The sequence below is a fragment of the Protopterus annectens genome, chromosome 3.part0 (assembly GCF_019279795.1).
Source record: "Protopterus annectens isolate FY-2018-M chromosome 3.part0, PAN1.0, whole genome shotgun sequence".
Taxonomy (NCBI): Eukaryota; Metazoa; Chordata; order Ceratodontiformes; family Protopteridae; genus Protopterus; species Protopterus annectens.
Genome location: NC_056731.1, coordinates 331,024,124 through 331,048,604, shown reverse-complemented (window position 1 = coordinate 331,048,604; position 24,481 = coordinate 331,024,124).

The following is a 24,481-nucleotide window of genomic DNA, read 5'->3' as shown; positions in this document are numbered from 1 at the left end:
CAGTGTCTGTGGCCTTCTGTCGTCAGTGATCTGAGCCATGATCCTTACCCCACCCAGCCAATTTGAGTTCAAAGTTCCATGCATAACATCTTTTTCATTCTTGAAACGATGAGTGTCCCCCTACAATCATGCCTGTTTGCAATCAGACTTCACAACTATCTGAGTGACAAACCTCTGCCATATACTAGTACTGCTACACCCCCCTCCCCCGCCCCAGAAAATGCCAGAATTTGAGAAAATTTAGTCTAGGGTTGCCTCCTTTTCAAATGGCCAAAGTGGGACATTTCCGGGACACACATCAGATTTTACAGGCTGACACATACCCACAGTCAGTACAAAGGATAGAACTTAACTTTTTTGTCTAAATAAAAACTTATTCTTGTAGCAGTTTAGTTGCTTATTCTGTTTCTTGTAACATTTAGGTATTTTAGATACAGAAATAACCATTTTATGCAACTATTACATAAAATATGGGACATAATTATGTCCTACAATCACAAGACATTTGCCATTTTTAATATTTTTTGTCAGGACACAATTGCCCAAAGAGGGTCTGTCCCTCGCAAAGTGGGACAGGTGGTAACCCTAATTTAGTCTGGAGCAAGGACCTGAAGTACTGAGATTAAGACTTCCTGTATGACACTTTCCACTGTTTTCTGTTGCCACTGATCCTCTCTGTGTGCCAGTATATACGCACACATTATGAAGTTCTGCCCTGCAAGCCACACTCTCTGAGGAGTTATGTAATTTTATTCTGCTGTGTAACAAGTAGTTTCCTACAGTACTTCACCTCTGCAAGTGAAATGATCTCCTTTTACATACACTTTTACCCTTGTAGCCATGAACGGCAGTGGGCAACATCCCCTCCTAGACATCTGGTAAAAGTGCATTTGTCTATGTATTGGGAGGGGGGTACATGATTCAGACTGATGACTATGGAACTGCAGAACTGCAACAATTAACTGTTAACATGATTAAGGAGAAAGGAATGAGACAAATGAAATGAAAGTATGGATGTGCTTTCATTTCATTCAAGGCGTGCTTTATGGAAGACATTTCAAAGGATTTCAGATAACAAAATGTAAACCACATCACAAAGAAGGAGACTCAATAAAATGAAATGATTCACCAGTTTAGAAAATTAAAAGATATAACTGCTTTCACTGTCCTAATGGCATAGTTATACTTGGTCTGACAAAGTGTCTTATGTAAAAATGATTCTGCATAACTTTCAAGTTTTTGTTTTTTTTTGGAACTGCTTCAAGTTTTTTTGAAACACCTTTATTGAATTATCACTTGTGACATAGGCAAAATTACATTTATATAAAAGAAAACAAACCATTTTAACCTAAGACCACAGCAACCACGTAACATGAGAAATTAATTATTTAGCAGTTTCCCTCAGTTCCCTGCAGTTGCAACCACATACACAATGAAGGACTGATAAACATTGTTTTCTGATGTTAAGAGTTTCTGTGACACGGCCCAATGTGCCTAAGCTTTGTGCAGCATTTAAGTTCTGTCAATAGCTTGGGTATGCATATAATTCAACTGCTCACTTTACTATTTATTTATTTTTATATTTTTTTATTTAATTATTTTTTTTTTGACAGTGAAGTAAAAACATGAAGGGAAGATACTTTTCCCTTATTAATTAAATTCTGAGTTCAGCCTTGCTATAATTTTCAGTCAAAACTAAGTGGAAAGAAACTAGTATGTCATTTTGGTGTGTGGAAGATGCAACAATATGAACAACAGAACAACTAACATGGTCACTATTAGTTACAGTTCTTGTGATTATTAAAACCAAAAACTAAAGTAAAGTCTTTTATTCTGATCTCAAGACAAGCAAGCACAAACTGAGGATATTTCTCCAAAAGCAAAACAGCAAGTTTATACATATTACAGTTCAAAACAGGAAAACTGGTCAATAAATAGGTCAAATAAATAAGATTTATTTTATTAAGGAGCATCTGAAAGGAGCAGAAGGGGTGGAAATTAAGCCACTGATACACTCAGATCAAGCCAGAGTGTTATTGAATATAAAGCTTGGTAATAGATATTTAGGTCAAAGACACTGGGGGGTTCATTCCTATCTTCTGAAAAATCAAAGCTTTTCCACTTGCATGAAGGAGAAGCTGCAAGCACTACTAACTGATATTCAAGGAGTGTTGACACAGAGTGGGAGTGATTAAAGAGTGACTTGAGATTATCTACACAAGAATGTGCAGTGCAGGCAGTGTAGTAAGGCATGGATAATAAGTTACAGGAAGAAGAACAACGGACAATCGGATAGGATTCTTAAAGAATATTATGCTAAATTATATCAGGAAAAGGAAACTGTAGTAACTAGGGATGATTTAATAAAGAAGTATCTGAATAGCACTGTGCTGCTGACATAGTCAAGGTTATAGCAAACACAGCTTATGGAGGGGATTACAGAAAATGAAGTTAAGCAAGTGATAAAATGTCAGAAAGGGAACAAATTATCCAGAATGGACGGGGTTACAACAGACATATGCAAAATGGTAGAAGATAGAAAAGTAAAGCTATGAACAATGTTATTCAATCAGATAATGAAGGAAGAACTCCTCACCTCCCTGGAAGGTGGACATAGTGGTGGTAGTTCTAAAGGAGAGGAGGGAATGGCAAGATAAGGCTTCTGCCCGCTCATTATAATCTTAAACCACGATTATAAAGTCTTTATGACCATGATTTATTTATTTATTTGCATTTGTTTACCAGGAAAGTCCACTGGGAAGTGAACCCATTTTCAGTGGAGGCCTGGGGAGAAAAGCTCCACAGAAAAATATACATAGCGTCAGAATTTACATTTTACAATCAAATATACATACAGTTAAGGCCTGGAGAGAGAAACTCTGCAGAAGGATATATATAACTCAAAATTTACATTTTACAATTTAATTTATACACAGTGAGAAAAAATGCAGACATAATTAAACAGACAGTGCATTTTTAGGTAGCAGAAGATGCAAAGATAGTTAAGCATAGGTACATAAGTATGATACATGCATAAAAATGGGTATAAATATACTTTTCAGGTGTTTCAGTTAGATGTGCCAAGAGACAGCTGGAGTATTACTATAAATTTCCTCTAGAGTTTATAATAAGAAAGAGAAAGGGAGTGTCTTCAAGTAAGTGTGTTGGCAGTATAATTTAAGGAGAAGTCCTTGATGGTAATACTTTTGTTGCATAAGTTAGAGGACAGAAATTCTGAGTTGAATGGTGACTTAGAACTGAGTTAGGGTATCAGGTATTTGGGAGGTTGAGAACAGGCACATGAGCGTTGCCATAGAGTTAAGAGATGAAGGTGAAGAGACTTTTTGAAAGAGGAAGTATGGCTGATGGTCCTGATTGATGATGGGAGTACATTACAGAGTTTGGCAATACAAAAAGAGTAGAACATTTGGCCAGCAGGGAGTTTATACTTTTCTACTTGTAGGAGAAATTGATTTTCAGACGTGAGAGGTCTGTTTGGTTGATAAAGAGACAGTAAACAAGTAAGGGCTAGGCAATCTGATGGTTTATAGATAATTTTTTGTGTTGTAGTTAATTGTAAATATTTCAGGTATTGTGGGAGTTCAAGCAATTTCAGTAAGTGCAATGGGGAGCAGTGATGGGAGGAGTATTTTGCATTTTTTACAAACTTGGCAATTTTGTTACAACAGGTTTCAATTTTTCTTTTCAGAGAGGAGTATATACTGGTAAGGAGGGGAGTACCATAAAGGAGAGAGTGCAGAAAAAATGTTAAGGCAAGGGTTGTTTTTAGAGTGGTTAAGAAAGTGTTTATGTCTGTAAAGTGTGCCTAGCTACAAGGCAGGCCTTTTTGTGTTGGCACCCAGGAAGCACCCCAACTACCTCACAAGTGTTCGTCTTAATTTCTGAACATAAAAGTGATTTTGCTCATTGAAGCCTAGTGCTCCTCTCCTGCTGACTTAATTCTTGGTTTCCCAGAAGCTACAAGGCAGGCCTTTTTGTGTTGGCACCCAGGAAGCACCCCAAATACCTCACAAGTGCTGGTCTTAATTTCTGAACATAAAAGTGATTTTGCTCATTGAAGCCTAGTGCTCCTCATCGGGTTGTCCCCTCTCTGCCGACTTAATTCTTGGTTTCCCAGAAGCTACAAGGCAGGCCTTTTTGTGTTGGCACCCAGGAAGCACCCCAACTACCTCAAAAGTGCTGGTCTTAATTTCTGAACATAAAAGTGATTTTGCTCATTGAAGCCTAGTGCTCCTCATTGGGTTGTCCAATTCTTGGTTCAAGCTACAAACAAGGGGCGTTTTGTGTTGGCACCCAGGAAGCACCCCAACTACCTCAAAAGTGCTGGTCTTAATTTCTGAACATAAAAGTGATTTTGCTCATTGAAGCCTAGTGCTCCTCATTGGGTTGTCCCCTCCCTGCCGACTTAATTCTTGGTTTCCCAGAAGCTACAAGGCAGGCGTTTTTGTGTTGGCACCCAGGAAGCACCCCAACTACCTCACAAGTGCTGGTCTTAATTTCTGAACATAAAAGTGATTTTGCTCATTGAAGCCTAGTGCTCCTCATTGGGTTGTCCCCTCCCTGCCGACTTAATTCTTGGTTTCCCAGAAGCTACAAGGCAGGCCTTTTTGTGTTGGCACCCAGGAAGCACCCCAACTATCTCACAAGTGCTGGTCTTAATTTCTGAACATAAAAGTGATTTTGCTCATTGAAGCCTAGTGCTCCTCATCGGGTTGTCCCCTCCCTGCCGACTTAATTCTTGGTTTCCCAGAAGCTACAAGGCAGGCCTTTTTGTGTTGGCACCCAGGAAGCACCCCAACTACCTCACAAGTGCTGGTATTAATTTCTGAACATAAAAGTGATTTTGCTCATTGAAGCCTAGTGCTCCTCATCGGGTTGTCCCGCCAACTTAATTCTTGGTTTCCCAGAAGCTACAAGGCAGACCTTTTTGTGTTGGCACCCAGGAAGCACCCCAACTACCTCACAAGTGCTGGTCTTAATTTCTGAACATAAAAGTGATTTTGCTCATTGAAGCCTAGTGCTCCTCATCGGGTTGTCCCCTCCCTGCCGACTTAATTCTTGGTTTCCCAGAAGCTACAAGGCAGACCTTTTTGTGTTGGCACCAAGGAAGCACCCCAACTACCTCACAAGTGCTGGTCTTAATTTCTGAACATAAAAGTGATTTTGCTCATTGAAGCCTAGTGCTCCTCATCGGGTTGTCCCCTCCCAGCCGACTTAATTCTTGGTTTCCCAGAAGCTACAAGACAGGCCTTTTTGTGTTGGCATCCAGGAAGCACCCCAAATACCTCACAAGTGCTGGTCTTAATTTCTGAACATAAAAGTGATTTTGCTCATTGAAGCCTAGTGCTCCTCATCGGGTTGTCCCTCCTGCCGACTTAATTCTTGGTTTCCCAGAAGCTACAAGGCAGGCCTTTTTGTGTTGGCACCCAGGAAGCACCCCAAATACCTCACAAGTGCTGGTCTTAATTTCTGAACATAAAAGTGATTTTGCTCATTGAAGCCTAGTGCTCCTCATCGGGTTGTCCCCTCCCTGCCGACTTAATTCTTGATTTCCCAGAAGCTACAAGGCAGGCCTTTTTGTGTTGGCATCCAGGAAGCACCCCAACTACCTCACAAGTGCTGGTCTTAATTTCTGAACATAAAAGTGATTTTGCTCATTGAAGCCTAGTGCTCCTCATCGGGTTGTCCCTCCTGCCGACTTAATTCTTGGTTTCCCAGAAGCTACAAGGCAGGCCTTTTGTGTTGGCACCCAGGAAGCACCCCAACTACCTCACAAGTGCTGGTCTTAATTTCTGAACATAAAAGTGATTTTGCTCATTGAAGCCTAGTGCTCCTCATCAGGTTGTCCCCTCCCTGCCGACTTAATTCTTGGTTTCCCAGAAGCTACAAGGCAGGCCTTTTTGTGTTGGCACCCAGGAAGCACCCCAACTACCTCACAAGTGCTGGTCTTAATTTCTGAACATAAAAGTGATTTTGCTCATTGAAGCCTAGTGCTCCTCATAGGGTTGTCCCCTCCCTGCTGACTTAATTCTTGGTTTCCCAGAAGCTGCAAGGCAGGCCTTTTTGTGATGGCACCAAGGAAGCACCCCAACTACCTCACAAGTGCTGGTCTTAAATTCTGAACATAAAAGTGATTTTACTCATTGAAGCCTAGTGCTCCTCATCGGGTTGTCCCCTCCCTGCCGACTTAATTCTTGGTTTCTCAGAAGCTACAAGGCAGGCCTTTTTGTGTTGGCACCCAGGAAGCACCCCAACTACCTCACAAGTGCCGGTCTTAATTTCTGAACATAAAAGTGATTTTGCTCATTGAAGCCTAGTGCTCCTCATCGGGTTGTCCCCTCCCCGCCGACTTAATTCTTGGTTTCCCAGAAGCTACATGGCAGGCCTTTTTGTGTTGGCACCCAGGAAGCACCCCAACTACCTCACAAGTGCCGGTCTTAATTTCTGAACATAAAAGTGATTTTGCTCATTGAAGCCTAGTGCTCCTCATCGGGTTGTCCCCTCCCTGCCGACTTAATTCTTGGTTTCCCAGAAGCTACAAGGCAGGCCTTTTTGTGTTGGCACCCAGGAAGCACCCCAAATACCTCACAAGTGCTGGTCTTAATTTCTGAACATAAAAGTGATTTTGCTCATTGAAGCCTAGTGCTCCTCATCGGGTTGTCCCCTCCCTGCTGACTTAATTCTTGGTTTCCCAGAAGCTACAAGACAGGCCTTTTTGTGTTGGCACCCAGGAAGCACCCCAACTACCTCACAAGTGCCGGTCTTAATTTCTGAACATAAAAGTGATTTTGCTCATTGAAGCCTAGTGCTTCTCATCGGGTTGTCCCCTCCCTGCCGACTTAATTCTTGGTTTCCCAGAAGCTACAAGGCAGGCCTTTTTGTGTTGGCACCCAGGAAGCACCCCAACTACCTCACAAGTGCTGGTCTTAATTTCTGAACATAAAAGTGATTTTGCTGTATGTACATTTTGTTTATACTTTAGTAGATAGTATCCTATTGGCTTTCTCTCCCTTGTACACCAGCGTTGCAATAGTTACTTATTCTTCCATTCCACTTATTATCAGTTAGGTTTCCATACTCCCTCATGCCTCTGCTTGGCTAGAGTCACCAGTGTCTGCTAGCCTTAACATTTCTAAGACGTCCTGCTTTCCTTGTCTTTTTCTGTCTTTCCTTTCCCTTCTGGTACTCTCTGGCTGCTGTATTATCTTTTCCGTTTCTTCCTACCTAGTGATACACTAAGCGACTATATCTTGACTGTATATTGTTGCTGACTTTCTAACCCCTCTTTCTTTTTCCCTCAGTGAAGTATTTTCTTTTATATCACTTGTACCTTTTATGTTCTTATATATAACTTGTACCTTTTATGTTTTTCCGCCTGCATAATAAGCTATCACCTATCTCACTAATCTCTTATTCTTACTTTCCAAACTACATAGTGTTTCAGCTCTTCTGCTGAATTGATTTGCTACGCTCTCTCCTGTAGCTGTTTCTGCCCGCTCACTTTCCACACCCCCTTGGGAGTTGAACCTATCCCAAACACCTACCTCAATTGTAAATCTCCTCCCACCTGTTTCCCTCCCCTTCTTATCTCCCCTCCCTCTTACACCTAAGCTTATACTTTGACTTTTCCATCTAGTTTCTTTTACTTATACTATAGTCATAGCCTAACTTTTACTTTGAGAGTTCCTTTCATCCCCTCCTCAGCATGTCATCTAAAACTAACAAAACTCCATCCATGACCTTTACAACAAAAACTAACCTAGCTAAGCTAGTACCCCTGCTTATTCCTTCTCTAGTTCTCACTCTACCCTATCTCTTGACCTCATATGAAATAAAATATAATTGCCACTTTAAAACTTCTCCCAAACAAACTGCCTCAGATTTTATAACTCTAAATTTCACTCATTCAAACATTACATCTACCTCTTGCTACCTCCTAGCCAAATATCATAGACTATCCCACATTAGATCTAATAATCTCATATTAAGGAAACTAAAATACCTATTGAACTTCACCAGTAAGCCACACTTAGAATATAACCCCTCTACCCTGGCAGATGGTGACATACATCCCAACCCAGGACCCTCAAATACTTCTTATGAAGCCAGACCTATTATTTCAAACTCGTCCCTTCCATTACCAACCTCTAATTCAAATACCTTACTCATAGGACACCTTAATATCCGAAGTGTCAATAACAAGGTCACCCATCTCCACTCTCTTCTTGAATATCACTCCTTTGATATCTTCTGTCTAACTGAAACCTGGTTAAAACCCTTCACTAAAGATATTGAAATCATTCCCCCAGGCTACAACATTCTAAGACTAGACCACAATACTTATTTAAGACTGAACTAAATATATCCTTAGTACCCTATGTTCCCCTGGAGATTACCAAGACTGAACTCCTTATTTCAAAGCTGCAACTGAACCCAAATAAAGCCATCTATATTATCTGTATCTATCTACTTCCTGGAAATAACTCCATAATAATAGAAAATATCCTTAGCTGGGCCTCTTCCACCTACCCTCAAGAAACTGTAATACTTGGTGACTTCAACCTCGACTGGTCCTCAGTTAACACTAACAACCCAGCCTCTCATATTAATCTCCATGGCTTTACTCAGACAATAAACACCTCTACTAGGATTAATAAACCTAATAACAAAGAAAGTATACTAGATTGGATTCTTGTTAACAAACCACAACAAAAATACCAAGCCGGTACTTTGCCTGATGACATTAGCGACCACAACTTAACCTATATCATAAGACAAAAGAATGTCACTACTAATACCCCTACCGTCAGGACCTCACGTAGTAATAAATATTTTAACCCTATCCTATTTAAAACTGAACTAAATGCCTGTAACTGGAACCCTCTAAAAACTCTTCTTCTTGAAGAAGCTGTTCAATATTTTAACACCAAATTCTTAACAATCCTAGACAATCATGCACCAAAACGAACTATCAGAGTTAAATCTAAACCAGCCCCCTGGCTATCTAAGGAAACAAGACATAAAATGTTACTCAGAAACAAATCTTGGATAAAATGGAGAACTAGCAAATCTCCCTCAGATCAACAGACCTTCAGACACTTAAGAAACAGTACCAAAAAAGCTATTCTTTCTGACAAAAAAAACTACTATAGTAACCTCCAGCAAGTGAATCACAATAATCCCCAAAAAGTCTGGTCAACCTTAAATAAACTTCTTGACCCTGGACAGACTACCACTCCCTCTCCCTCTGGATCTGAAAAGAATTCTTCCCATGAAACTGCCAATGCTTTCAACTCCTTCTTTACTGATACTATCAATTCATTAGCCTCTCATCTTTCCATTGACAATTCTAGCATCCCTGATCTAGCATCTTCTAAGCAACCAACCTTCATAGTACAACCCATCTCCACCACCTTTATCCAAAAAATGCATCCAAAAACTTAAACCATGTACCCTATCTGCTGACCAACTTCCATCTGAATTCCTCCAAAAAGCAGCTAATGAAATAGCCTATCCCATATCCATTCTTATTAACAGAACTATTAATGAAGAAACCATACCTGATATTTGGAAAACATCATACCCTTACATAAAGGAGGAAACTCCAATGAATACTCTAATTACAGGCCTATAGCCCTCCTGTCTCCACTAGCAAAAATCATGGAAAAATGTGTTCACTATCAGTTAATGAATCCCTTAACTAAAAATAACATTTTAACTAACTGTCAACACGGCTTTAGGCCTTTTCATAGTACTACCATCCTTTCCTTTACTGACTTTATAAACAAAAACCGCAATAATAATATCCTATCTTCAGCACTCTTTATTGACCTGTCCAAAGCCTTTGATATGGTCAACCACCCCCTCCTTATAAAAATCCTGGAATCTCTTGCCTTAGAACCAAAGGCTATCCACTGGTTTACTTCCTATCTCACTAACAGGAAACAGGCAGTCCTCTGGGATAACAAACTCTCCTCTCTTCTCCCAATTTCTCTTGGTGTCCCACAAGGCTCTATTCTTGGACCTCTTCTATTCTCCCTATTTATAAATGACTTACAAGTAGCTATTCCCCAAGCTACATGCATACAATACGCTGATGACTCCACACTTATTTGTTCTGCTAAAACCATCTTAGAGCTTCAAACTATTACTAAAAATGTATTCCACACAGTTGAGGCATGGTTCTTAAAATGCTGCCTACTTTTAAATGCTAAAAAAACGAAACTCCTCCTCTTTAAACCCACTACTAGGTCCCCCACATTAGACTTCTCTATCTCATCTATTAATGGCACCCTTATATCAGCCGACTCTACTACCAAGCTGCTAGGTGTCATGACTGACAACAATCTTACCTTTGATTATCACATCAATAATACCATTAAAACTGTAAACAGGAAATTGGGCTCCCTCTACAGAATTAAAACATTCTTAACCCCTACAGCCAAAGTTACTCTTGCTCACTCTCATCTTATTTCCACTCTTCTCTATGCCTCAACAATTTATACTAACCTGAAGAAAAACAATCTCTCTAAACTGGCTAACACTTATAATAGTATAGCTAGATTTGTTACTGGTAATCAATTCAGAACTCACCACTGTCTGAACCTACAGCAACTTCACTGGCTTGAATTAAAAAACATGTTGCTTCTTTCTCAACTTACCTTTGTCCAAAGAGCTTTCTATCAACCTAATAACACACCTGTACTTTCCAACCTTTTTACCCCTTACACTAACCTTAATTCACTTCGCTCCTCAAGCAAACTCCTAGTAACTTTAACTAAATCCAATAACCTTGCTGGTGACTCCCTTTTCTCCAACACCATTGATAAATACTGGAATCAACTTCCTATTGAACTTCCTTCCATTCCATCTCCTGTTCTTTTTAAACAACAACTTAGAATTTACCTTAAAAATCACTGGTTATGTCCCTGCTTTAACCCCGACTAAACTCTAACTTCTACAGTTTCCTCTCTTCTTCTCTCTCCCTCTCCTTTTACCTTCTATTTACTTCAAAGGTATACTACCACCACTTTATAAGGGTTACCTCTCAACTATCCTTTCCTCCATATGGTAACGTTTCTTATTGCTGACAGTTTATAAATTTATCTAATCTGCTTACTCTTTTTTCTGTTAATGTCCTTTTTTTTATACTTTCTTTTTATGTCTTAAAATGTTAAATAATGTTAAATAAGTTGTCCATTTTTATGTCATGAATGCTTGAATCTTATGATGTAATACTGTATATTGTGTATTCCCATCACATTTTATTCTGCTCATTTTTGCATACTATGTAACTGTTTTTGTCTCTATGTGGAGCTTTTCTCCCCGGGCCTCTGCTGAAAATGAAAATATATCCAGTTAGACTAGCCCGGTTAACAAATGTAAAATAAAATAAAAAATAGTTTTTGATGTTTTTTTTTCACATTGTTGTGAACATGCAGGTCAAATGTAAGGTTTTCATCTAAGGTAACACCAATAGCTTAGTATGGGGGACAACCTCTATGATAGTTTTGTTTTGAGAATATATAGTAAATGCAGTTTTATTAATGGGGATAGTTTTCTTAGGGGTGAACATTAGAAGTTTGGTTTAATTGGGGTTGAAACCAAGGTGGTTGTTGGTCATCCAAGTTTCAGTGGATGAGAAGGCACTTTGGGTCAGTGACATACGTTCAGATGGTTGAATCATCTGCATACTGTATTACAGATCCATGAGTAAGCGAGGAGTGGAAGTTGTTAATGAAAATACTAAGGAGAAGAGGCCCTAGGATGGAGCCTTGGGGAATACCTGTGGAAGTGTCTCGGAATGGTGAGAAAGAGTTATGTCATCTGGTGGATTGCTGTCTATTTGTGAAGTAGTTAGTGAACCAGTTTAATGTTGGAGGGGTGATACCAAGTTTAGATAGTTTTGTGACAAGCAATGAATGGGAAACAGTATCAAAGGCCTTTGAGAGGTCAAGAAAAAGTGAAGATATCATTTTGCCTGAATTTTGAGTTTGATTAATTGTCTTCATAAAGGATAGTAGAGTTTTGTAGTGCTATGACCATGCCATAAACCGTGCTGAGTAGGGGAAAGAAGTTGTTTTTTGAGTAGATAACTTAGAAGTTGAGTATGTATACACTTTTCCAGGATGTTAGAGATAGGGGAGAGTATGGCAATGGGGCGAAAGTTAGAAATGTCTATGCTGTTGCCTCCTTTATGTAGGGGGAGAATTTATGCTCTTTTCCAGATGGAGGGTACATATATCTCCTGGATAGATCTATTTAGAAGTATGCTAATGGAGTAGGCAATGGCTTTAGCTGATATTTGAAGATATTCAGAGGGTAGATTGTTGGGAGTATTAGTGCCAGGTTTAATTTTAAGCAAACGTTTAGTTATAGTAGCAGTGGGTACAGGAGGGAAGAAAAAAGTTGATAGGATTTTTCAGAAGCCTGCTGTGCAGGAATTGAGTTGATATTACAGTTAGCTTGTGGAAAAGTGACAGTGAGATTAGATATGGTGTTGATAAAATATGTGGTGAAGAGGGTGGCTATTTTCAATTGGAGTTTTATCTGGATTTGGATGGGGATCATTCTTAGTGCCAGGATTTAGGAGAGAAGAGATGGAATTTCTGAATTTTTGGGGGTTTTGTTTGCAGTTTTTTTGTCATTAATGACTAGGCATTTGACTTGATTATGAAGCTGTCTGTATTGCAGGAGGTCTGAAGGATTTTTATTTTTTTGCCATTTTTTTCATGATTTGTCCATAGCAGTCGAGTTGCTTGATGCTTCTAGATAATGAGATGGCATGATTGCTTTTATTCTCTTTTGTTGGAGAGGGACTAGATTGTTTAGGATGTTGAGGAATGTTGAGTTGAAGAACTCAATAGCTTCGTCAACGGGAAGGACTTTTAATATATTCCAGTTGATATTACTTAAGCTTTTGATAAAGGTTGTTGGGTCAAAATTGGTTAGATTTCTAGTTTGTTAATATTGGTGTTGACATGGTATTGGAGAGATGTTACATGTAATATAGGCAGGTTGGTGGTCACTGATGTTACACAGTAGAGTGCCAGCTGATGAGATTTTATTAGAATCAGAGACTAGAATCCAGTCAAGGATAAAGCCACTGTCTTTACTTTTTGTTGGGTCTGTCAATATTAGTAAATAATTGTGTAAAGTTGAAAAGGTTGATATTAGATGATGGAGAATGGTTAGAGAGGTCTAGCCAGTTTATGCTTACGTCGCCAAGAATGATGGTTTAATTCTTTATGTTGTTTGAAATCCAGGCAAGAATTTCTTCTAAAAGAGGAATGTTGTTGCCTGGGGGATATATAGGGCTATTATTATATTAATATTAATTAATTAATTAATAATAAAATATTAATTAATTAATTAATATATTATACAAAAGTTCTTACAGTTATTCATTTTAGGAATGCTACTATGATTTCGGCAGTAGATAATTGAGGAAGGGAGTTAGAATAGGTGACTATAGTAAAGGTATTTGGAAAGAGAAGTGCAACACCTCCTCCTTTTTTGTGGGATCTGTCAGCTCTTAAGCAGGAATAGCCATGGGGGAGGAATTCTGAGTCTTTTACGTAGGGTTTTAACCAGGTTTCAGTTGCAGCAGTTATGTCTGGTTTGGTGTGAGATATCCAAACATGGAATTCTGGGATTTTATTTTTAAGACTTTGAAAGTTGAGAACTGTGATATTTAGTCATTTGTATGAGTTAGAGGGGTTAGATGTGGTAGAGATGAGTCCTGAATTGGGGTAGATATCTACACAATGGGATAGATTAGTGCATTTAGGGACGATTATTGGTTTGGTAAGCAAGAGTATGTTAAGTGCGTAGAGACTGGGGGATATTTCAGAGCAACTAATGAGACTGAGGGTTTCGGAAGATGTACTTGTAAGTTTATGAGGTAAGTATGTATTGTGTAGGGATGTTAGGCTTAGTAGGACATAGAGAGAAAGGGAGAGAGAAAGGAGTAATGCAGTAGTGGAAGTAATAAGACACATAATAATGACGGAAGAATGAAGTATGTGAGGCTTAGAGTAGGTAGTGTTGAAGTGAGGCAGATGTGCTGTTTGGATAGTGTGGTTGTAATTGATAATAGGGATGAGAGTGAACAGAATAAGCTAATTAATGATCTATTCTAGGATATGATGTAAGAGGAGGTGTGGTCTAGTATAAGGTTGATTGGAAGGTGCATACTGATTGGCTGGTGGGTTAGTGGGGGTGGGATTATGGTTACTATAAATGTAACAGATATGGGGATGGGTAGGAATGGTGGTTGGGTAGGGGAGCAGAGTGAGCCCTGACAAGACAAGCAAAGATTTTACCAAAATGATGTCAGGAGATTGGTGTGGTTTTATAAGTGGTAAGAGAGCATCTTATAGCATTCTAAGGATGGTGATGAAAATATCAGATGTTAATAAAAAAATGTATTTATTTATTTGTTTATTTTATTTTATTTTACATTTGTTGACCGGGAGTGTCTGACTGAGCTAAAGCCCTTTTTCAGCAGAGGCCCGGGGAGAAAAGCTCCATCATATGCCAAAAAATCTATACATAACAGTAAAGAATTTACTAGAAGTTACAAGTTGTAAACAGATGTTAACAAAAAACATAGAAAATACAATAAACAGATGGATGAGCAACAGAAAAAATATAGTAAGTAAATTGTATGTTAAATATATAAGCTAATCTCAGGTTCAGTAAGCACTGTATAGCAATAGTTTAGGGGGTTGCATAAGAAAATTAGCTAATCTATGGTTCAGTAGGCTAAGTATGAGGAAGGATTAGAAGGTTTCATAATAAAACAAGATGCAAGTTGTTCAAGGCTGCAAGTTGTGCGTGCTGATTTTTGTGAGATGAAGTGAAACAGTAGTGTGTAGGTAGGTGGAGGTCAGGGAGGATGCATACATTGGCAGAGCCAGTGTTTTTAGGTAGTATTTGGTGGCTAATTTGAATTGTTTGGTGGTGGGTTAGGTTCTTTATTTTGAGTGGAAGTTTGTTCCATGCAATATAGGGGTGGTAGCTATATAAGTTGCATCCTGTCCTGGATTTTGGTTTGTGGACATTTAGTAGGTCTTGGGAAGCACTTCGGAGATGTCTGGTAGGGGAATAGTGGGAGATGAGGGGTGATGGACTTGGGCAAAATTCAGGCTGATATAGAATGATGATCTGGAACTGAGAATGTAGTAACATATGAGGTAGTTTGAGCCAGTTCAGGTGTTTAAGGTGAGACAGTGGCGGGATTTATATGGTTGTTGTGTTGCGAATCGAGCAATCTTATGATAGGTTGATTCCAATTTGGTTAGTAGGGTAGTGTTCAAATTTGTCAGTATTTAGGAACAATATGTTAGGCAGTGTAGAAGGTAGGCATGAGATTCTAGCTTCAGGGGTAAGGTATTTTTCTGTTTCTGTACAAGACATCTAGTTTTTGGTGTTTTGTTTTACACAATAGTTGATGTGTTGATCAAATTTTAGTTGGTCATCGATGGTAATGCAAAGTAGTTTTGCGCTAGTTTCGACTTCTATATGAGTATTGTTTAGGGAGGTTATAGAGAAGGAACATTTGATATGGTTTGCAGATTTTGGCAGAAAGAGTAGCAATTTTGTTTTTTTGGTGGTTGAGGATGAGATGGTTATTAGTCAGCCATGTCTCAACAGCATTGAAGGATGTTTGGGTAGTTGATAGGAGTTCAGAGGGTGAGTCAGCAATGATGATGACTGTGGAGTCATCAGCATATTGTATGAGGGTAGACTGAGAACAAGAGGTATGAAGCGAGTTAGTGAAAATATTAAAGAGCAGAGGCCCAAGAATAGATCCTTGGGGGACAGCTGTTTTAACTGATACAGGGCTGGATAGCACAGACTCCCATCTTACTGATTGCTGTCTTTCAGTGAGGTAGCTAGACAACCATGAGACTGCATCAGGGGGAAGTTTAGGTCTGTAAGTTTTTTTAGGAGTAGAGTGTGGGAGACAGTATCAAAAGCCTTTGAGAGGTCAAGGAATAGGCAGGATATGAGTTTATGGTTGTCTTTGGCTAGAGTTATAGTGTTGAGAAAGGATAGTAGAGCTGTAGTTGTGCTGTGCTTGGGGCAGAAGCCATGCTGTGTGGGGGAGAGCAGATTTTCCTGTGTGAGATAATGCATAACATGTTTGTGGATACATTTCTCTAGGACTTTAGAGAGAGGGGAAAGGATAGCGATAGGTCTGAAGTTAGAGATTTCTGTGGAGTTACCTCCTTTATGTATAGGAAGAATGTAAAACTGTTTCCAGATTGATGGGACTTTGGACTCAGAGATGCAGTGATTGATTAGGATAGATATAGGCATAGCAACAGAGTGTGCAGCAATCTGGAGAAAATATGAAATGATATATGAAGAAATAGAGAGGTCATTTTGTGTCACTAGATGCAAAGAAGGCCTTCAATAGAATGATTTGTCATACCTTCTAACACTACTCAAGGTGACGGGATTTCCCAATTTTTGTGACTATGATACAAAAGATTTTTACTGGGGCACTAACAAGAATCAAGGTAATGAGGAAACTATCACATTCATTTAAAGCTCACAAGAGGCACCAAACTGGGGTGCCAGATTCACTGCAGTTATTTCTTAAATTCTTGGAAAATAAGCTATGGACCTTGGATATAAAGGAAAGGAGTTGGATTTGAAAGTTGTAATGTATGCAGATGATATTATTTTGTCACTCCAGAATTGGAGCTATGGGAGGTTTTAATGCTGTTCAACTATGTACTTAAGTATAAGGTTAACGGAGATACGACTATGGTGATTGGAGTTAGCATAGCAAACAGACAACATCTGTCAACTGCAAACCCTGCAAGCGTAGGTGATGAAGGAATAAAATACTTAGGTGTATGACTGAAAGAGACCTGCTAAGGCACAGTCAAATGGACATGTAAGAAGATCTTTATACGATTCAGAATAATCTATTTAAATGGACACTGTTAGGTTTAAATATTTATCAAAGACTACAATTTTTGTACTGGCACCTATTATCACATTATCTTTATTTTCAGATCATTTTTTTGATGCCAGTAGAATATGCCTAGAAGTGGAAACTAAAACAATGGATGAATGATTGTATGTTTGACAGAAGAGCCTTGGGTTGTTTGGAAATGATGTTGTAAAAAGAGAAAGGAGGGTGGGAGTCTCTGATCACAATGATTATATGAAGGCAATACAGTTAGTTCTTTTAGCTAGATGGCATGTTCCATATTTTATGGATGTGTGGAAACAGATAAACAAGAAAATAACCTGTCACTTGGCTCTACTAATATGTTTGAAGCTATATGGAGAGCAATGCTGCAAGTGATTAGACCCCCACTATTAGATGATATGAGTGCTGAAGTCAGTAGAAGTTTTCAGTCTAACTTCTTGAGGGATTGGAGAAATCATATTCTCCCTATTGGAGGATGGATAGTGGATACTTTTCCAGCTTCCATATTAAGAAGGTGGATACAATTAGGAACAGGGCTAATGTACTGGCATCAGTATGTGGAAGAGGAATAGATCCTGTTAGGGGATGAAGTTAGAGGCAAATATCAAGTTCCTCATAAGGAGTATTTATTATATTATGCCTTAGATAGAGAGGGTTGTGGTTTAAAATAGGCTCAGGAGGATAAGAGCTCTTGGCCAGGAATCAAAAAATGGGTATTGAAATGGAGAGAGGAAGGTGAACTAGGTCCGGGGATATAGTGACAAAGAATGGGAATGGGTTTGTAAAATGACATTTAAAGCAATTCAATCTAGGAAATTTAGAATTTTCACATGGAAATGCCTCCACAAGTATTTTTTACACCAGTGAGAATTAGAAGGATGTTTTCAATGATAGAGGATCAATGCTGGAGGTGTATATTTGGGAAAAGGAGACTGGCACTGTATTTTTGGGGGACATCCAGCAAAAGTGGAAAAGAAAGTTAGAAAGAATTATAATGGAACACAGAATAAATCTTATAGAGGAAAGGATGCTAGTAGGTGTTGAACCCACTGCAGAAGTGTGAACAGAGATTCAGGAGCTAGTGTGGATTATATACTATTGGCAAAGAAAGCAATGACTAGAATTTGGCAAAGGAATGAAGACCTAACAACAATCAGTCCAGCTGATCCAATTGATGGAAAGTCTTAAGATAGGAGAGGAGATATGGGAGGTGGGTGGGGGGGGGTCATAAAAAGCTATGAATAGATGGCTTTCCTGGCAAAATGTGCTTTACTGAGGTAAAGAAAACCTATAAGGAGGACACAGGAAGAAGGGTGAGGAGGAAAGGTGAATTTTGAGGAGGATTGCCAAAATCACACATTTAACAGATACCTTGTAAATAGTAGAAATAGCTTTTTAACTGACAAAATGGGGATGCTGTGGAAAGACGAGCTGATATATGCTTGATTATGGTGGCCAATGGAGAATCAGCTTGTGAATGCTGACAATGCTATTTACGTTGAAAAGAACAACTGATGATATTGTAGGTATAAAGGGTATTTAATGTCAGCATACAGTAAGTGTAAGCAACATCATACATTTACTTATTGTATTTTTGTGAATGTTTCTTCTCTTTTGTATTTCTGTGTGGTACAGTTATTGCATTGCAAAAGAGAATTAGAAGGAATAGTAGGATTTTTTTTTAAATTAAAGTAACATAGTAGTTTTTAAGACAGAAAAGTATAAACAGTTCATTATCTAAAAGACAGACTGCTTTAGTTGAAATTTAATAAAATGTCACTGTACTTACTTAACTCCCTGTACTAGACTCACACCAGATATATCATGGAAAATAAACTTGATTTTCATCATATGTAAGAAACTGGGCAGCCTCTATGAGGTAATCATTGGTGTACTATGTATAAGGCATGCATACTGAATACATTTATTGTGAACTGGAAGTAAAGTGTGATACCTTGGGTGAATAAAAGACAAGGTAAATATGCATAACTTTACTTATTCATAATTTGACAAATGCTCTTCCTGACTGTCTCTGGATCCTTGTCCTACTCATATTCACAGTACCTACCTGCACTTCCTTCTACAACAAATGCTTCCTCTTGTTGCCACCATTGCTGTTGTGGCTGTTCATAGGTAGACAAAGCTGACTAGACAGGATGAAAATGTACAAGCTGTGTAGCAACAAAGAGGTTATGCATGCATGCAGTTTAAGTGCAGGCATACAGTAATTCTGACCTACCTTTAGGAAAGCAGAATGTTATCAGAAGACAGAAGACCACAACATCCAGCTCACAGTTGTTTCTACATTTATAAACTCAAAAGCTGACATGCATTGTAAAAATTTTTAAGTCACAGATCAGGGAGAAGTTACTTAAGACCTCTCATTAGGACAAAACCATTAGGGGTGCCTATGTTCTTCAGAATTGTAAGTCACATGACAAGATACAGCCATAAACAGCACAGCACTGTTATGTCCAGTAGCAAACAGAGAACAGTACTCTTCCCTGATGGGGGATACAGAAAGTATTTTACTTTGTTCAGAAGACTATACTTCACAAAACACACAAAGTAAGCACAGTCCAGAGGACAACAATGAAGGTGGTATATTTAGTGAATGTACCAATATCCACGTGATGACATGCTTAGAGTTCCTAATAGGTACAAAAAGCTGGAATATAGCCTGTAGCTGATTAATATAGTCCAACAGATCAAATGCTAGTGTTAATATTTTAACAAAAATGTCTTTAAAAACATTCAAACAGCAGGCCAGTGAGGATTCATCAGTGGAAGTCCAAGCCCTTTAATTATAAGGCTTGAGTTGCAAGAGGTCCCTGCTCCTCCCAACTGTCTGTGGTTTAACTGTTTCTACTGAATGATCAAATGTTTTGCTAGACTCCTGATCTACACAAGCAGCAAATTAATTCAGGGTAGAAACAGTAACCAGCAATACTTATAATGCAATCAGTGTATAAGAGGGAAATCTTCATATGAATAATAAAATAATATTTCAGAGGAACTAGTCACAAGGAAATAAGTGTGGCTGCTACGACCCAATTCCAGGTCATTTGATGTGCCATTTTGATCATACTATCCACTACAACACTTTGAGGATGCTGAGACTTAAGTCATCTTAGTGGGCATTAATTGTTTTTCTAACTCAATATCCAAGGAGCAAAGAAATAATTGCTTTTACAATAATAAATGGCTACTGTATGTGCATATGCTGAACAAGCAAATGTAAAGGTAACAAAAACATGGATGCTTTTACTGAGACATGAACCCAAGCAACCCAAAAATATAATTCCACTAAAAAGTCTGCCACATGAGAAATTGAAATCTGGACAGACTATAAACACATTATTCTTGCTCAACACACAAATCTGGCAGCTCAGAAATAATTGTATAAACATGCAGTGGTATTGTGTGCTTATATCAAAACATTAACAAATGTTCATTAGAAGCAAATGCCTCATCTTGGACTTAAAGCCAGACCATTTGGAGTACTGGCACCAAGAAAAAATACTTTTTGTTTTCATTCAGCATGCATTAAAATTGTATAAATTATCATCTAGAAAAGGTCGGTGGCTGAAAAACTAATGTTTATTGCTTCATGTCAGCGTGCATCATTTTATAAGGGAACAGAAACTTTGCTTTCACAGTGGTTTTGTTGCGAAATGCCTACCATGGTCAACAAATCATGAATGTGGAAGCAGGAATGGTCTTAACTGTACTGTAAATGGTATCACTAAAACAATAGAAACTGGGCCTTTCCTGAGCACGGAGTTTGTTTTCAATGTTCAATTCGATGGGTGCACAGTATTTTTTAATTTAAGTCATGCAGGATCATTCTGTGCATACTGTGAAACATATAGAAACAAGTAAATGCCTACAGTGGGAGTTGAACCAAAGGTACTCTAAATACATTCTGAATGTGTTACCATTTATGCAACCAGTACTGATGAACTTTGACTACAAATCTACAAATTTCTTTTCTTGTAATACAGAAAGTATTGTATCCAAAGGTGTGTGCTTACTAACTCATTCATACTTATGATGCCTTTTTTATTACTTCCATTTAATGTCCATGCCTGATTACACCATACTGACATTTTTTGAGACTGCCTTCCTTAAGTAAATGACTAACCAACTAATAACAGAGAGCATAAGAAAGGTGCAGGTAAAAAAATGACACTTTCCAGAGATGGCTAACACTGTTGTGTAACAGTAACATCCTAGGTGCACATTATGGAGTTACATAGTCATCTGAAACAAATGTTAATACCAAAACATTTATTTTAGATAGATATGTAGCCCCATTATGAGTAGATAAAACAGAATCCAAACCAACAGCTTGTGGTAATTAATGCTACATGATGAAGCTAGCCATTTGTGAATAACCCCTAAGCTTGTTAACGTGGGATATCCTACATAGACATATTAATCACCATTTGTCACTGTCATTCATATCTTCATATCTGCATTTATATTTTCATACTTGAGTATATGCAGTATGGTGTTAAATCTCATGGTGCGAGAAAGAAAAATACATTACCATTGTCCATGTATAATACACCATTCTGAAGATACTGCTAGTTGTTTGCTAGTAATTACGAAGGTATGCAACATTACTATATGCACAACTATCTTTCCAAAACCAAGTGACTTACAAACTATTGTAGGGCATCAAGTGGCTCCTTACATTAGGATGAAGAAAGCTGTCATTGATGCTGTAGGTTGAACATCCTAAGAGTTAAGTGCAATATTAAGTATGCAAAAATGCATTTTCTTTTCAGATTTCTGTAATTATTTCAATAAATGCACTCAGAAAGGAATTTTTTCTGTCATATGAAAGCATAAGTCTGTCTTAACAAATGTTCTCTGACACTATAGGTCTATGTTGCAGTTTCCAAAATATGAAAATCTCTTTGTGAAACTTCAGAGGAAAGTATAATTCCAGTTTTCTGGGTGTTATAACATGTAACACTATTAGTGTAACAACTGTAAATGCACTATTATAACTATACTACAGACTTTTTACTGATAACGTTGTTTGCACCTCTTTAATAGCATTTACTGTTGACATAATATTTACACTTGACTTATGCTTTTTAACTTGTTTTTTTTTTTTCAGAAATTGCTCTGGAATGAAAGGATGTGGGTAGGCTACTGGGGGTGTGATTCCACAGCTATGAGGTCTTAATGAATTAAAATAAAACAGGTATAACGTTATTATTATGAACTATCTATAAAGAAGAAACTCTTGGCTGAAACCCACTTCCTATTGCCATTTCATTTCTTATATTTCATAATATGCAGAGCATATTCTCCTGTACTACAGTGACATACATCAGCAAGAGCACAAAGTATATCATGGAGTTTGGAAAAGGGAGTGTAGAATGGATAGGCAAAACATCTAATTCTCCAAAAGAAGATGTCATTCCAAATTAAGCTTCCCGTGGCAATGATAAGTAAGATGTTAAATGTTAATAATGTTCAAAACAACCCTAATCTATGCATACAGCAATCAATGAGTGGCACATAGGAATAAGTCAAGGAAGGGAAATGGTACCAAAGAACAAATAAGACTTTAGCAAACATATCAAACGGAGATAATTTTCTTTAAACAATTTGGTAAAAGATTATTGTCTGCACACAAAATCTGTGTTTGTTAATTTAACACTAGCACACTTAATAACAGACCTAGCTAATGATGATGGTGAGAAAGTGCAATGTTGCATTTGATACATATTTGATCCTAAGCTACTTTAGTCATTTACCTGGACTACAGAATGGGGACTTTTATACTTATGCAGTCTTTTATCAGGGATGGCATCCCTGGGGTGCTTAGGAATATTTGTTTGCATGTGATATTACAGCTAAGAAACTGTACATCACTTCTTCTGCATTTAAATCATTTTTATGGAACATGTTTTATACTGATATAACGCATCTCTCTTCTGGTGGCAGTGCTGATTCTGTTAAGACTAGCTTGATAATCTTCAGTATATTTTGTATTTTCTTTTCTGTAAAAGAGGTATTGCACACTTCTCTATTTCCCACACCAACAGTGCAATGAGTCTCAGTACAGAGCACTGCTAACTGGGATTCCTCTCAGATCTGTACAACTGCAAAAGATCTCATCATATGTGTCTGCCTTTTTAGATGCTGTCAGAATACTATATGCACAGATGAGACTTGTATGATAACATTAGCATTGGTTATTAGGAATAAAAGCCTTCAGTGCACTATGCACCATTTACCCAACCAGATACACTGATAGGGATTCTTATACACATAGCCAGCCTAGCACACTGATGGCGATTCTTATACACTCAGCCAACTAGATACACTGATGGGGATCCTTATACAATCAGCCAACAAAATACACTGATGGGGATCTTTATACACTCAGCCAACCAGATACACTGATGGGGATTCTTATACACTCAGCCAACCAGATACTTTGATGGGGATCCTTATACACTCAGCCAACCAGATACATTGATGAGGATCCTTATACACTCAGCCAACCAGATACAGTGATGGGGATCCTTATACACTCAGCCGTACCTAGTAAAGTATAAGACTTAACTAGCTTACCTACCTTAACATGCATTCACACTTCTCCCCAAAGTTGCAAAAGTTTCCATCATCCCATCTCTGTACAGAGGTAAAAATGTTCCTGCCTTTCTACTTCTACCAAGATGTACAAATTTTAATATCTTCCAACATCTGCTTAGTGGTTCAAAGGTCCCCTAACTTCTCATTTCTACCCTAAAGTAAAAAATATCAGAGCTTCTCATTTATACCCAGAAGTGCAAATGTTGCCACCTCCCCATCTTTACCCCCATTTGCAAAAAGTTGCCACCTTCTCACTTCTACATATAGGTGCAAAAGTTCCCACCCCCCCATCTCTACCCAGAGCTATAAAAGTTGCCACCTTCTGATTTTTACCCAGAGGTGCAACAGTTTCCATTTTCTTGTTTCTACCTGGAGATGCAAAAGTGTCCACCTAAGCATATGCCACTGCTTGCTTTTTACTTTGCCTCCTCTGTGTAAAACTGCACTATCTCTGTAAACAACCCTGCTTGATCTGAACCCTGCAATGTGTTTCTAAACACAGTCCTGCTTACTGTGAAATGAAATGAAGTACATGCTGCCACATGGGAAGGGTAATAAGAACATGCATTATTGGAAACATTTGCACAATGGTGACCAGTGGGCAAGAATCTTGCATTAAACACCAAAAAGTAAAGCCAGTAATGTTTGGACTCATCATAGGATCATGGGATCACAGGAGGTTACTATGCTAATGGTCCTAGAGCCTTTTTAATCCTTACCATTCATGCCCCACGTTTTCCAATTATCAATGCTCATGGGCTTAAACAGCTTTGGTATATGCCTGTTCCTTAGGGCATCTACCAGCTGCCCTTGTCTATAAGGGCCACAGGTGACAAGCAAGAGTCAGTTTGCAATTCCACATCCATTGGTCCAAGATGGGTTTGA